This window comes from Rhea americana, unplaced genomic scaffold, assembly GCF_003343005.1.
Source record: "Rhea americana isolate MKP2758 unplaced genomic scaffold, rheAme1 scaffold_128, whole genome shotgun sequence".
NCBI lineage: Eukaryota > Metazoa > Chordata > Aves > Rheiformes > Rheidae > Rhea > Rhea americana.
This window is the reverse complement of record NW_028185350.1, coordinates 173,121-184,885: the sequence shown is the minus strand read 5'-3', so window position 1 is coordinate 184,885 and position 11,765 is coordinate 173,121. Positions and strand designations below refer to the sequence as shown.

The 11,765-nt window shown below is 57.3% G+C and overlaps 1 protein-coding gene across 3 annotated transcripts in view; it reads right to left on the bottom strand.

Moving 5' to 3' along the window:
• Nucleotides 1-8,374, bottom strand: part of NOS1 (nitric oxide synthase 1) — a 72,680-nt gene extending 64,306 nt beyond the window's left edge. For 2 of the 3 annotated variants that reach the window (XM_085326126.1, XM_085326128.1), the window contains exon 1: nucleotides 8,338-8,374. The gene's annotated coding sequence lies outside the window, so the exon portion shown is untranslated. Of the gene's footprint in view, nucleotides 1-1,923; nucleotides 1,962-8,337 lie in introns of those variants that run through there. The other variant, XM_085326127.1, reaches the window with a different exon arrangement.
• Between the last annotated feature and the right edge of the window lie 3,391 nt (nucleotides 8,375-11,765).

Here is an 11,765-nt window from a genome sequence, read left to right as displayed (position 1 = left end):
GCCCCTGCCCCTGCCCCTGCCCTGCCGGGGAAACTGCCCCTGCCCCACCGGGGGAACTGCTCCTGCCCCTGCCCTGCCGGGGAAACTGCTCCTTCCCCGCCGGGGGAACTGCCCCTGTCCCTGTCCCTGCCCCTGCCCTGCCGGGGAAACTGCCCCTGCCCCTCCCTCGCCGGGGGAACTGCCCCTGCTCCTGCCCCTTCCCCGCCGGGAGAACTGCCCCTGCCCCACCGAGGGAACTGCCCCTGCCCCTTCCCCGCCGGGGGAACTGCCCCTGTCCCTGTCCCTGTCTCTGTCCCTGCCCCTGCCGGTTGAACTGCCCCTGCCTCTCTTGCTGCCTCTGCCCCACCGGGGGAACTGCCCCTGCCTCGCCGCGGGAACTGCCCCTGCCGGGAAACTACCCCTGCCGGGGGGAACCGCCCCTGCCCCTGCCCCTGCAGGGGGAACTGCCCCTGCCGCTGCTCCTGCCCCTTCCCCGCCGGGGGAACTGCCCCTGCCCCTGCCCCTGCCCTGCCGGGGAAACTGCCCTTGCCCCTGCCTCGCCGCGTGAACTGCCCCTGCCCCTGCCCCTGTCCCTGCCCCTGCCGGTTGAACTGCTCCTACCTCTCCCCCTGCCCCTACCCCGCCGGGGGAACTGCCCCTGCCCCTGCCAGGGGAACTGCCCCCACCCATGCCCCGCCGGGGGAACTGCTCCTGCCCCTGCTTCGCCGTGGGAACTGCCCCTGCCGGGGAACTACCCCTGCCGGGGGGAACCGCCCCTGCCCCTGCCCCTGCAGGGGGAACTGCCCCTGCCGCTGCCGGGGGAACTGCCCCTGCCCCTGTCCCTGCCCCTGCCGGGGGAACTGCCTCTGCCCCTGCCCCTTCTCCGCCGGGGGAATTGCCCCTGCCGCTGCCCCTGCCGGGGAACTACCCCTGCCGAGGGGAACTGCCCCTGCCCGGCGCTCCCTGGGAGACCTGGGAACTGCCCCGCCACTTCCCCTGCCCTCCCGGGGAAGCCGGGAACTGCCCCTGCCGCTGCGCTCCACGAGGGAACTGCCCTCGGCTTGAGCCCCTGCCTTCCCCCGGCCAGCTGCCCGCTGCGCCGGGCACGCCGGCCGCCTGCCCTTGCCCTCCCCATCCCTCTCCCGGGCACGCTACCGGGCTGCCCCTGCAAGCTGGCCGCCCCGGGCGAACCGTCCGCCGGCCTGCCCCGTGCAAACGGCCCCCTCGCCCCACACAAACTTGCTGCAAAGAGTTGCGGGGGAGGGAGAAGAGAGGCAGACTCGCTCCTTTCCCGCAGCTGATTCAACCCCCCATCCCGGGGGCCCCGGAGGGGAGACGAGGACGGAGGCGCTGCACGAAGTTTGCGGCGGAGCCTCCGGGTGCCGGGGAGCCGCCGGCTGTCGCTGCCGGCCCGGCGCTACCGGGGCGGCCCGAGCAGCACGGCCGGGGTGCCGGGCGGTGGCAGGGGGTTTTCGTTACCGGGTTGTATCCCCGGCTCGGCGCGGCCGCCCACGGCCTCGCTCGCCTGGCCAGAAAAGCGGTTTTAACCGCGCGGATCCCGCGCATCCCCTCCTCTCCGCGGGGCCCGGGGACGGCTCGGGCGCGTCCGCGGAGCCCGCGAACCGCGGCGGGCTCAGCCCGCCCTGCGACCGCGCAGCGGAGCCCGCCCCGCAAAGCGGCCACGGGGAGAGCCCGGCCGCCCGCTCCGGCGGGGCCGGCCCCGCTGCTCCCCGGGCGGGGACGGGCTGGGTTTGGCCAGCGCCGGCTCCCCGAAGCGGCGGCGGGCAGCGCTCCCGGCGGGAGCCCGCTTCCCTCCCCGAGGGAGCGCACGGGCGCCGGGTCTCGCGGGGCTCCGCGGCGCGGTGCCGCTCCCGCTGCCCCGCCGGAAAGTTTCCCGGAGAAGCGGTGCCGGGCTCCGGGCAGCCCGCCCGCCGCCCCACCTACCGTGCGGCGGAGAGGGGCCGGCGCCGTGCCCGTGCCCGCCCGGCGCATCCCTCCGCGGCTCGGCGCTGCGCGGCGGCTCCGCTGCCCCGAGCGGCTCCGGGCGCGGCGGAGGGACGGAGCCCGGCGCGGCGCTGGGCTCGGCGCGGCTCGGCGCGGCTCGCAGGGAGGCAGCCAGTCCTCGCTGCGCCCCTTTATCCCAGCATCACCGAAACGAATCCGCTTTGACGTCCAACCAGGGTTTTTATGGGTGTGGAGCGAGCCGGTGCAGCCCTCATTAGCAGACACTCTGCTCTCCAAATCATACATCTTTTATATAACCTCATTTCCAGGGTGGCTTTTCTTCCCCCTCCCTCTCCTCACCGGGGAGCATCGCCTCCCCCCAAACTCCCCCGCCAATTAAAGAGTCGAGACACCCTCCCCCCCCACCATTCCCCACCTGTTAGAGGGAAGCACCGCTCCGCATCCCAGGGAGCCTGTCTCGGGGGAGCACAGCCTGCCCAGCGCCCCTGCCCAGCTGCACTGTGCCAGGAGCTGGCTTCATGCCTCTGGAAAGCTGCAACTCCCCATCTGCCTGCTGCTGGCTCAGAAAGAAGCTGGCTTCCAACGTGGGGAGATCTGGGGCTGCAGACAAGCCCCCTCTTCCCCTGGCAGCAGGCAGCTCTCTCCCTCTAGGACTGCCTCTGCCCTTGGGCAGGCTGGGCACCAGCTCAGCCAGGAACGCTCCACGGCTGAGCCACGGCTGAATGGGGTGAGACTGCCGGGCAGGCTGCAGCTAAGGGCTACCCCTCTCCCAGCTGGCTGCGTTTCTCCTGCTAGAACTGGGCTACACACAGGGGAGTGAGGGAAGGGGCTTCTCACCCTGTTTTCCCTTCTGAGTCTTTACTTGCACCTGATAAGGCCCAGTGTAGACACAAGCTTGACATCAGTCTTCAGGCTTTGCAATTGTGCTCATTCCCATGGCAACAACAAACACACAATTATAGATATATAATATTATATAAACCCAACTGGGCTCTCGGGCGGGACTGTGAGGCTCACCTGATCACAGCCTCTTCCCAAGCCCTTGGAGGCAGCTCCTGCTGGAGTGCAGGGAACCAGCCTTAGCCTTGTGAGCGCGCGCAGCACCGCACAGCTCCCTGGCCATGCTCGGGGGAGCCAGATGCCCTGGGCAGAGGCAGCAGACCTGGCCTGGCTGCCCCATTGCCTCTCTGGAGGCATGCAAATAAAGCAAAGCACAGCAGGCAATTCAATTACAAAACTTCCCACAGGGAAAGGAAATCAAACAGCCTTGTTCCTCCCCCAACACRCAGTTTTACAGAAGTGGGAAAGGGAAAGGACAGTTTAGGCAAACACAGCACCAGAAAGAATTTGGGCCTGGGGCTACTTCTCCCACACTGCCCCCCCTGTTCACACAACCTTTGCTTCAAGCTGTAATGCACTGTCTGGGGCTAATGAACACGTAATTATCCCTATTTAGATGCAGAAGGTCTAACTTAATAGCAAGCTACTGAAAGATATCTGCTCTGACCGATCAGGTAGGGAAACCTGCCCTAAACACAACGTTTCATGGAGGGATAACCAGAGTAACAGGCCAAGAAGGGCTTCCCGACCTGGTCTCAGACAGAAAACTGCCAGCCTCAGCCCAGGCTGAGAAAAACCCAAGAGTTTCTCCTTATGGGCTCACATTTTAAGGGCTGTGTGTAGTAGAGATGATCAGGGCAAGGGGTAGGGAAGAACAGGGGCTGGTCCTCTTTGAGGAGCCTGTGCAGACAGATGGGTTSAGTATCGTGTGGCTGGAGGTCTGCCTTAAGGAAGGCCGATGGGTGCATTTGTTTGGTGTTCAGGGGGATTTGCGCTGCCAGAGCCTTGCCTGGCACACCGTCCAGAGCTTGTACCACCAGCACCTAGCTCCTCTCCTGCCTGTCAGCGCTCCTGTTGTGGAGGCAGATCTACAGGAGGCAAAACAGTGCTGGAGAAGCAATGCAGGCACTAACACGGCTCCCAGGTCCACAGAAGCTGGACTCCCCATGCCAAAGCTTTGGCAGTCCTGCTTACTCACTCCACAAACACACCCTARAGATGCAACCCTGGAGGGACCCCAGCACCCTCCACTAGTCCAAYGCTTAAGAGAAAATGAGCTGTGATCCACATGGAAGGACTTTTCTTCTTCTCTGGTCCCTAACCCCCCAAGAGCCCTCTCCTATGCCCTCTAAGGCCAGTAACACCCTTCCATTGACTGTGGGCCATATTCCTCAGCCCTCTGCAAGCTCGTTCATGTGCTCAACACTATGTTCAATCTACTTGCAGTTCTGGAGGAGAGAGACAGATAAACTGCGTTCATCCATGGGCCAAGTCCTTTCCGTGGCACAACAGTACTGCCTTCACCTGCATAAAACTTAATGAAGTGATGCTGATTTTTATATGCAGACCGCCTGAAGCTTTGCTAAACCCATAAATCTGGGCTAGCTGGCAGCAGAATTTCAATATGGAAGGGGAGCTGCAGGCCTGTGCACGTCCCGTTAACCACCCCGAGCYGGGGAGGGGCCCTAGGTAGCTCTAGTTTCTCTCATATAGCTGTGAGTCAGCCCAGAGAGGGAGGCTCAGAGGTTAGTAAACAACTAATGACACAGATGTTGGGCTGCAAATAGAGAAGGTGGAGAGAGACCCTCTTCAGCCTGTCTGTGTCCAATGAGCCTGTTCCCGCACTGCTTTGGGTTTGACAGCAAATGTTTCACCTTTCTTTCTCCAGCAAAGAGCATCTGTAAATAGCATTTCTCCGTAGGGAGAAAACATGTCCCCGTAATCCTGCCTCATCCTAGTTGGAAAGCTGAGGCTGGTAGCTGCCTGCCATGGAGAAGGGAATCAGGCTGGGTCCCTCTGGAGAGGTCACCCCGYGTTCAGCCCTGCTGAGCCTTCCCAGTCCGGGGAAGCTGCTCCTCCTGGTTCCTAGAGCCAGGAGCAAATGCAAGCGGCACTACTAAGCAAGTCACCAAAAAGAAACGGCTCAGGAGAGGAAACAACCTCTTTGTGCCCCTCACACAGCTGCCTCCCTGGTTCCCCCTCTCCTTTAAAACAACCTAAGCACCGTTTGCTGCTAGCCATATGCTCGCTGCAGTTATAAAAGCCAAATAAAAGCACATCAGCTAATGCTCTCTCAAGTTTCCTTCCCCCCTCCCCATTCTGGGCTCTCTTCCCCTCTCCTGCTGCCGCTCGTTCGCACCCACCTCTCTCGCAGGAGCTGGCGGCGACCGTGGGTTATACTGGGGAGGCCGGGTGGATCGCAGCTCCCCGGGAAGGAGCTGGCGGAGCGTCTTCCTCCGGGGGGGGCGTCCGGGTGGGCTGCAGACMGCTCCGCCGCAGCGGCCACGGCTCTGGATCAGCCTGCGGGGAATGTGCCGCTCACGCTGCTTAGCTCTCTAAGATCCTTAGGAAACCGTGGCCTCGGCACAGATCATACACACAATATCCCTGGCAGCCGTGGCTCTGGAGTTATTCGGCTGCTATTTCTATTCAACTCGAAATATGTTCGAGGGATTACTGCCGCGGGAATAAAGAAACGGCTAAACATATTTATACTAAAGCTTAAGGAGCCTATGTAACCGCACACACACACGCACACACACACACACGCACACGCACACGCACACACACACACACACCAGCTGATAGGGGGGTCTGGCACAAAGACTGCAGTGATTTGGGACAAATCCCAGGATTGTCTGTCTCTGCTCTAGTTTAGAGCAAGTGTCTATGCTAGCGCTTGCCTAGAGGTGGCAGTGAGCCTTCACTGTTGCACCCTGCCCAGCTGCAGAGCAGCTCCGAGGGCCTGGGAAGTCCCCCGCCGAGCTGGGGCTTCGCGCTCTCTGCTTCGGCCCCAGGTAAAGTCATTTCTGCGGGAGCAGAGCCGTTCCTGCGCCCCGGCGGCGCACGGCGGCCTCCCCGGCGGGACGTGCAAGGAGCAGTCCTACCGCCTCCTTTCCCTCTCCTCCGCACGGGCGCACGCAAGCGCTCGCACGCTCGCAGGCCCCGTGTGCCCGGGGGATTTCCTCGGCATCCTCACCCCTGCGACGTGCACGCGGAAAAGCTTGCTTTGATCACATCCAGGCTGCCTTTAAAGCCTGGGAGGAGAGGGCTGACAGACTCCTCTTCTGCAAACGTCCCCGCCGTGCCGGGATGTGCTGCCGGYTCCACCAGCTCACAAGCTCGAGGGCACGTTTGGGAGAAAGTGCTTTCCTTCTGGAAATTTTTGCTCCTCCCTCCCTACTGCCAGGCACTGCGAAAGGAGAAACCTTGAGCTACGAGGCAGGACACAGCCAGGCTAATGCAGGGTCTTTCCAGCCCGAGCACCGAATTTCAGCTCTGCACTTGAGCTGGCCTCACTTCCAACACAGCTCTCAGACACACGGTAAATCCCAGGGAAGTCAAACACATGTCTTAAATATCACTGCACTGGGGGCTTTGCTTCTGAACACGTCCCTGAAAATAGTATTCAAGAGCATATTTCAAAGGCTATAACAGCATAAAGAGGGATGTAAAGGGTGATCTCTCTCTCTCATATGCACAGGCACACAGAAATACACACACACACACACGCAGAATCTAATAAAAAGATATTAGTCGAAGAGTATTTGGCTTCTGGCATTAAACTAGCTCAAGCTTCATACAGACACCAAAGAAATGAAATTATGGGAGCTCACAAACAAGAAATTCCAGGGGGATGAATTAATGTTTCATCGCTATTACAGTGCAGAGAAGTACTTGCCTGTCTTCCCTTGCATTTCTTTCTCTTGCGCTTCAAAATATGAAACTCCTATCTTTAGAAGTCATAGTATCATGTTTCCTCCAGCAAAAGTCCTACCACCTTTCCATCAAAATTTAAATTATTTTCATTATCATTTTAAGGACACATTGGAGGTCTAACAAAACATACCCAAGTTCAAGGACTTCTTTTACATTCAAGGTCTAATTTTAAAAGATTTAAGACTTTAAGATCATGCTTCCCATGCTGAAAGTGGTTCAAGTTACTTCTGGGTTATTCGGTTGCAATCACTGTTTTTAAATGCAAGTGCTTTAGCCGTCCACGAACAGCTGTACGTTAGGGGTCAGACGCTCAGCGGGGACAACTCTAAGAGGCCCCACTGAAATCAGCAGAATCAAGATTGTTAAAGCTAGGTAAAAACAGCCTGTTCTCAATATTTCGTATCATCTAAGGCTTTACTGCAAGTCCATTTGCTTCTGGTAGGATCAGGCCCATTTTAAGGGCCTTTTAAACTTTGGATCGATCTCTGGGGAATTTATAGCCTGGAAAACTACTTTTGTGTCAACCTTAAATAGTATTTTTAGAGGTTTTTCTATCAGGTTACGCATTTCAGAGGACTATAGGTTAAAGACTGCTTCTGAAAGGCAAAAATCCCTGCTCTTAAGCTAGCAGTTATCACAAGAGGACCTCTGGGGTGGGTGGTGGCAAACACAGGAAAGCGGCCCTGCGTCAGAGAGCTCCCTGGGTAAACAGGCACGGGGAGGGGACAGGAGAGCTTCACGCGGGCTGCGGAGTCTGATAAGCCAGATCTGCTGGTGAGCTTTTAGATTTCCAAAAAAAAAAAAAACACAGTATCAGAAAAGAGCAACAAGAAAAATGCCCCAAAAGGGGCAGCGAGAAAGGACCAGGGAGAGGGGAGCACGCCGGCGTGCACACCGGTGTGGCTGGCACGCAGCGGTCACGCACGCGCCTCCGAATCAGCATCATCCGGCCACGTCCAAACAGCATCGGAGAATCTCTCCCGGACCAAAAGCGTGAGTCAGTAGCTCCCCAAAACAGGAGGAAAATAACAGCTCTCGAGATAGTGCTGTGGTTTTTTCTCTCTCTTTTTTTCCCCACCAACSGAGTAAAAGAAAACCTGCACTCGGCCTTCCCGGCAACGGGTGCAAAGTTTGCAGAAGCTATGCCAGGAATTAGATTTATTTCTGGATTGATTTTAATGGGATCTTGAAATGCTGCTGTAATTTAAAGGTTCCCCCAGTTAAAGCTCAATGAAGTTAAGCCCCGTTCTCTGGAGAGGAGCCGGAGGCCGACCGTGGCTGGAGAGCGGAGTGTGACGTTTCATTTACACTCAAGACAATTCGTTTTCCTTGCCACCAAAATCCCACGTTAAGAGCGGGGACTAAGGGAAACGGTGYGATTTCACAAAGCGAGGCCAGGTCCTGCAAGCCCTTAGCAAACCCCTTTGCCTGGCGCAGCAAGACCCTCCGGCCAGGGTGGGAAAGCTCAGCAGCCCAACGCAGAGCGCAACCAGCAGGATTTAACATGTCAGACCCTGATTTCTCTCTTTTTTTCCTTTTTTTTTTTTAAGAAAAAAACAATTTACAACTCTCTGGCTAGCTGCAGGCTCCGCTCGACCTCGGCGATTCACCTACCTGCAGGCAGTTCAGGTCCTGCTGGGGAAAGTCTCCCCAGGGCTGGATCCCGGCTCCCGCGCGGCACCGCTGGGCTCGGGGCTCCTTGCGACCCACGAGGCAGAGTCACCCCACGAGTCACAGAGGCAGAAAGGGGCTGAGCAGCCCTGCGAAGCCACCTGCGAAGGCACTTGCTTAGCAATGGAGACGAGCTCCGCGAGCCGGGGGGTTACTAGGGGCTGACGTCAGGTCTAATAAGGTGCAAGTGCTGACGGAAACTTTTCCTGCCGCCGAAAGCGCCGCGGAGATTTCCTCGCGAGCTCGCTGGTGCTGAACACGCTTTCGCCCAAATCGTAACCTGCCCCTGCTCAGCATGCCACTCGTTTAAGTGGCCAGAGACCTATTTTCATGAAACTCCAAAGTGGCACATTTCTGACGTTTCAACCTCTCCATTAGAGTTGGTTGAAAGTAGCCAGGTTTTCGGAGTGGGCTGATGGATACACAAAAGCACAGAGAGATAAACTCTGTTTGCTTAAAAAAGTACACTACAAATACCCCCCAAAAATAAAAACAATCCCCCAGACCGCCCAGTGTGTTGGTATTGGGAGAAAAGGGACATTAAAAGCTTTGKGATTTCCACTTTTGCTTCTTTGAATAACCTCCAGCTAGCGGCAGCTTACTCCAGCAAGGGTAACGCTGYTGTCCAAAAAAGACAACAGGCTCCTTCGGGGGGCTAAAATCTGTTTTTCCCTCTCTCATTTGCTGGAGATCTCTGTAAAGTTACTTTTGCAGCCTGGGAAATAGTTCAATCCTAAGCAGGAACGGGTTGCTTGATGGCCAAACGCGGACCCTACTAAGCAAGAGATTAGAAATACCGCTGGGGGGTGGAGGGGGTCAACACCGCGGTGGGCCAACGCTTGAGCGAACCCGCGGTCCTTCCCCAGCCCCCCGTCTGTGCTGTGCCAGGAGCTGACTCGAGGCTTATTTGAAATCAGGAGTGACCTCCGGTGCAGGTTACCGAAATCCGTGCCGGCGGGAGCACCTGTGTGCGCGCAGGCATGTGCGTGGGGATTAGCGCGGCGGGGGCTGCTGCAGAGCGGGACGCGCTCGCGCTGCAGGAGCTGGTTAAAACGAGCTGGCGCGGGATGGGCCGCTGAGCTCCGTCCTGCTTCAGCGCTTTGCTTTGGCTTCCCCGACCCCTTTTTGAGCAGGATAACGTGGCTGAACCGAGCTTGCYCCGGAGCGAGCAAGCCGAAAGCCCTTCCAGCACAAACCGCTCTTTATTTCATGCGTGCAACGGCCCCATCCTGCCAGGCCTGGGCACTGCTCTCGGCCCCGGCTCCCCCTCTCCCAGCAGGGCTGTGGGAGCTGAGGCCRGAGCCTGCCCCAGGGCACCACCTCCAGCTGGGAAAACGCTGGAGAGGCCCCAATGGCTTTTACTGCCAGGCTCCTACATTCCCTGCTGCATCTTAGGAGGCTTCACCTCTTATGAGAACGCTCAGTTGAGCCCATATTAAACCAGCTGCTGTGCAGTAATATCTGACTTACGGTTCTGCCTAGTGCCGATAGCAGTCGTTTYGGGGCTCTAACAAGCTCGCAGATATCTTGCCTTTCCATAATTCCTCATGCAGAGCTATTCGGTGCTCTGTCTGCCAGCCCAGGGTCACTGCTGTTAAGGTCCACTGCTCTKCATCCCTCCAGCCCCATCCTCAGCATAAAGCTGCCATTGCCTCAGGCCCTCCCAGGCGCCTTCCGGAGTAATTGCAGCAGGATGACTCTGTTTGTGGTCAGCCCATGGGCAGAAGCCCCTCGGCAGCAGAGCTCGGGATGCTGCCGCTCTTTCTCCAGACTTCGTTGCAGCGTCCTTGGCCACTGCTGTCACCTCTGGCACATCAGATGCAATGAACCCCCAAGTACACCTTTTTTTCTTCCCAAAAAAATATGGCTAGAGAAGAGCCTAGGCAGGAGAACAGAGTTACATGTTCTTTGCCATGCAGCCGGCTACACGGGACACACTCAGCCCAGCAGCAGTTCTCTCTCTCCCAGCAATATTTTCTGCCCTGCTGAGGCTGGTATCTAATGGTTGTGGGCCAACAGAGAAGAAAGGTACTTGGGAGATGCCAGCAAAGCTGGCATCCAACAGACTTCTGGATTTTTTATTTTATTTTTAGCAATATTATTTTCTTCCCCTCATTTGAAGATTTTGCAGCAAGAGCAGCTGATGGCCTGGAAATAGTTTGAGTGAGGAGCTGGAGGCACACGTTCACACAGCCCAAGGGAGCGCCTCTAGGCTATAAACATAGTAAACAGGAAAAAACAGCACAACAAATAACAAGGCTGCCTTGGTCCTGTGAAGTGCCAGATGACAGACAGCTGTCTTGCCAATCCCCGTTTAATAAGCAGGGAAACTGAGGTGCGGAAGGGGCAAGCGGCTCACTCCCAGGTCAGCCAGCAGGTTTCTAACACCTTGAGGGCCTGCCCTGACTGCCTGCATCTTGCACGCACTCTGGCAAACTGGTTGCAGAGAGATGGAGATGCTTTCCAAGAGCGGAGAGGAAAAGGGGCAGGGGGGAAGAAAAGTCATGCTCTGCCACTTGACTCAATGCACATTAGGATGGAGAGAAGAAAGAGAGGACGATGCTCACTAGGGAGCACGGGCCCCTTCCCGTTGCTGCCCCACATCCCTGGTGGGTGGCAGAGGCTCTTCTGCGGTCACCCTGGGACGGTGCCCCACCTCACGCTTGGTGTGTTGGGGGCCCAGGAAGCACCAGGAGGAGACACGGCCCCAGCTCAGGGGAGGCTGGTTTCCAGCCTGGCTCCGATCACTGCACCGTGATGCTCASAGACATCTGCATCTTGCCCTAGTGCCTTCGTGCACCTTCCAAGGCTGCCTTTTGTCAAAAAAATAATGAAGTTGAGGTAAAATGGGCTCAAAGGGACTGTGCCCTCTGCCTTCAGTTCTTCTATTTTCTCCTCCGTGAAGTAGGAATTACCCTATAAGAACCATTCCCTGACACTGGGAGCTGGAGTAGCAGCCAGACATTTCCAGCCTAGCTACTCGTCTCCTCACCCTGCAACACAGCTGCAGAATCAGKCTCCCTTGCACATTGAAAAGCCACTCACATTTTAAAAGACAAGAGGACTGAGGAGCCTTTCCTTTTCCCCACCTACTTGCTGGGATTAGAGGCAGGGCCCAGAGTTTCCACCACAAGATTAAAGTAACATCACTAATCTCTTGAGCAAGGGAGCACTGGAAAACATTCACACCAAAGCACTGGAGAAGCTCAGCCCAGGGCTCAGCTGGCCAAAAGCTTCTGTTTACCATTCAGACAGAAAGAAATTAGGGAATCGGAATATTCTCAAAGAAAGAGAAGAAAAACTTCAAGGAAAATGAGCAAAAAGCAGCTCTGGATCAAAATAGATAAAATCAGCTACAGTAATACACCAGA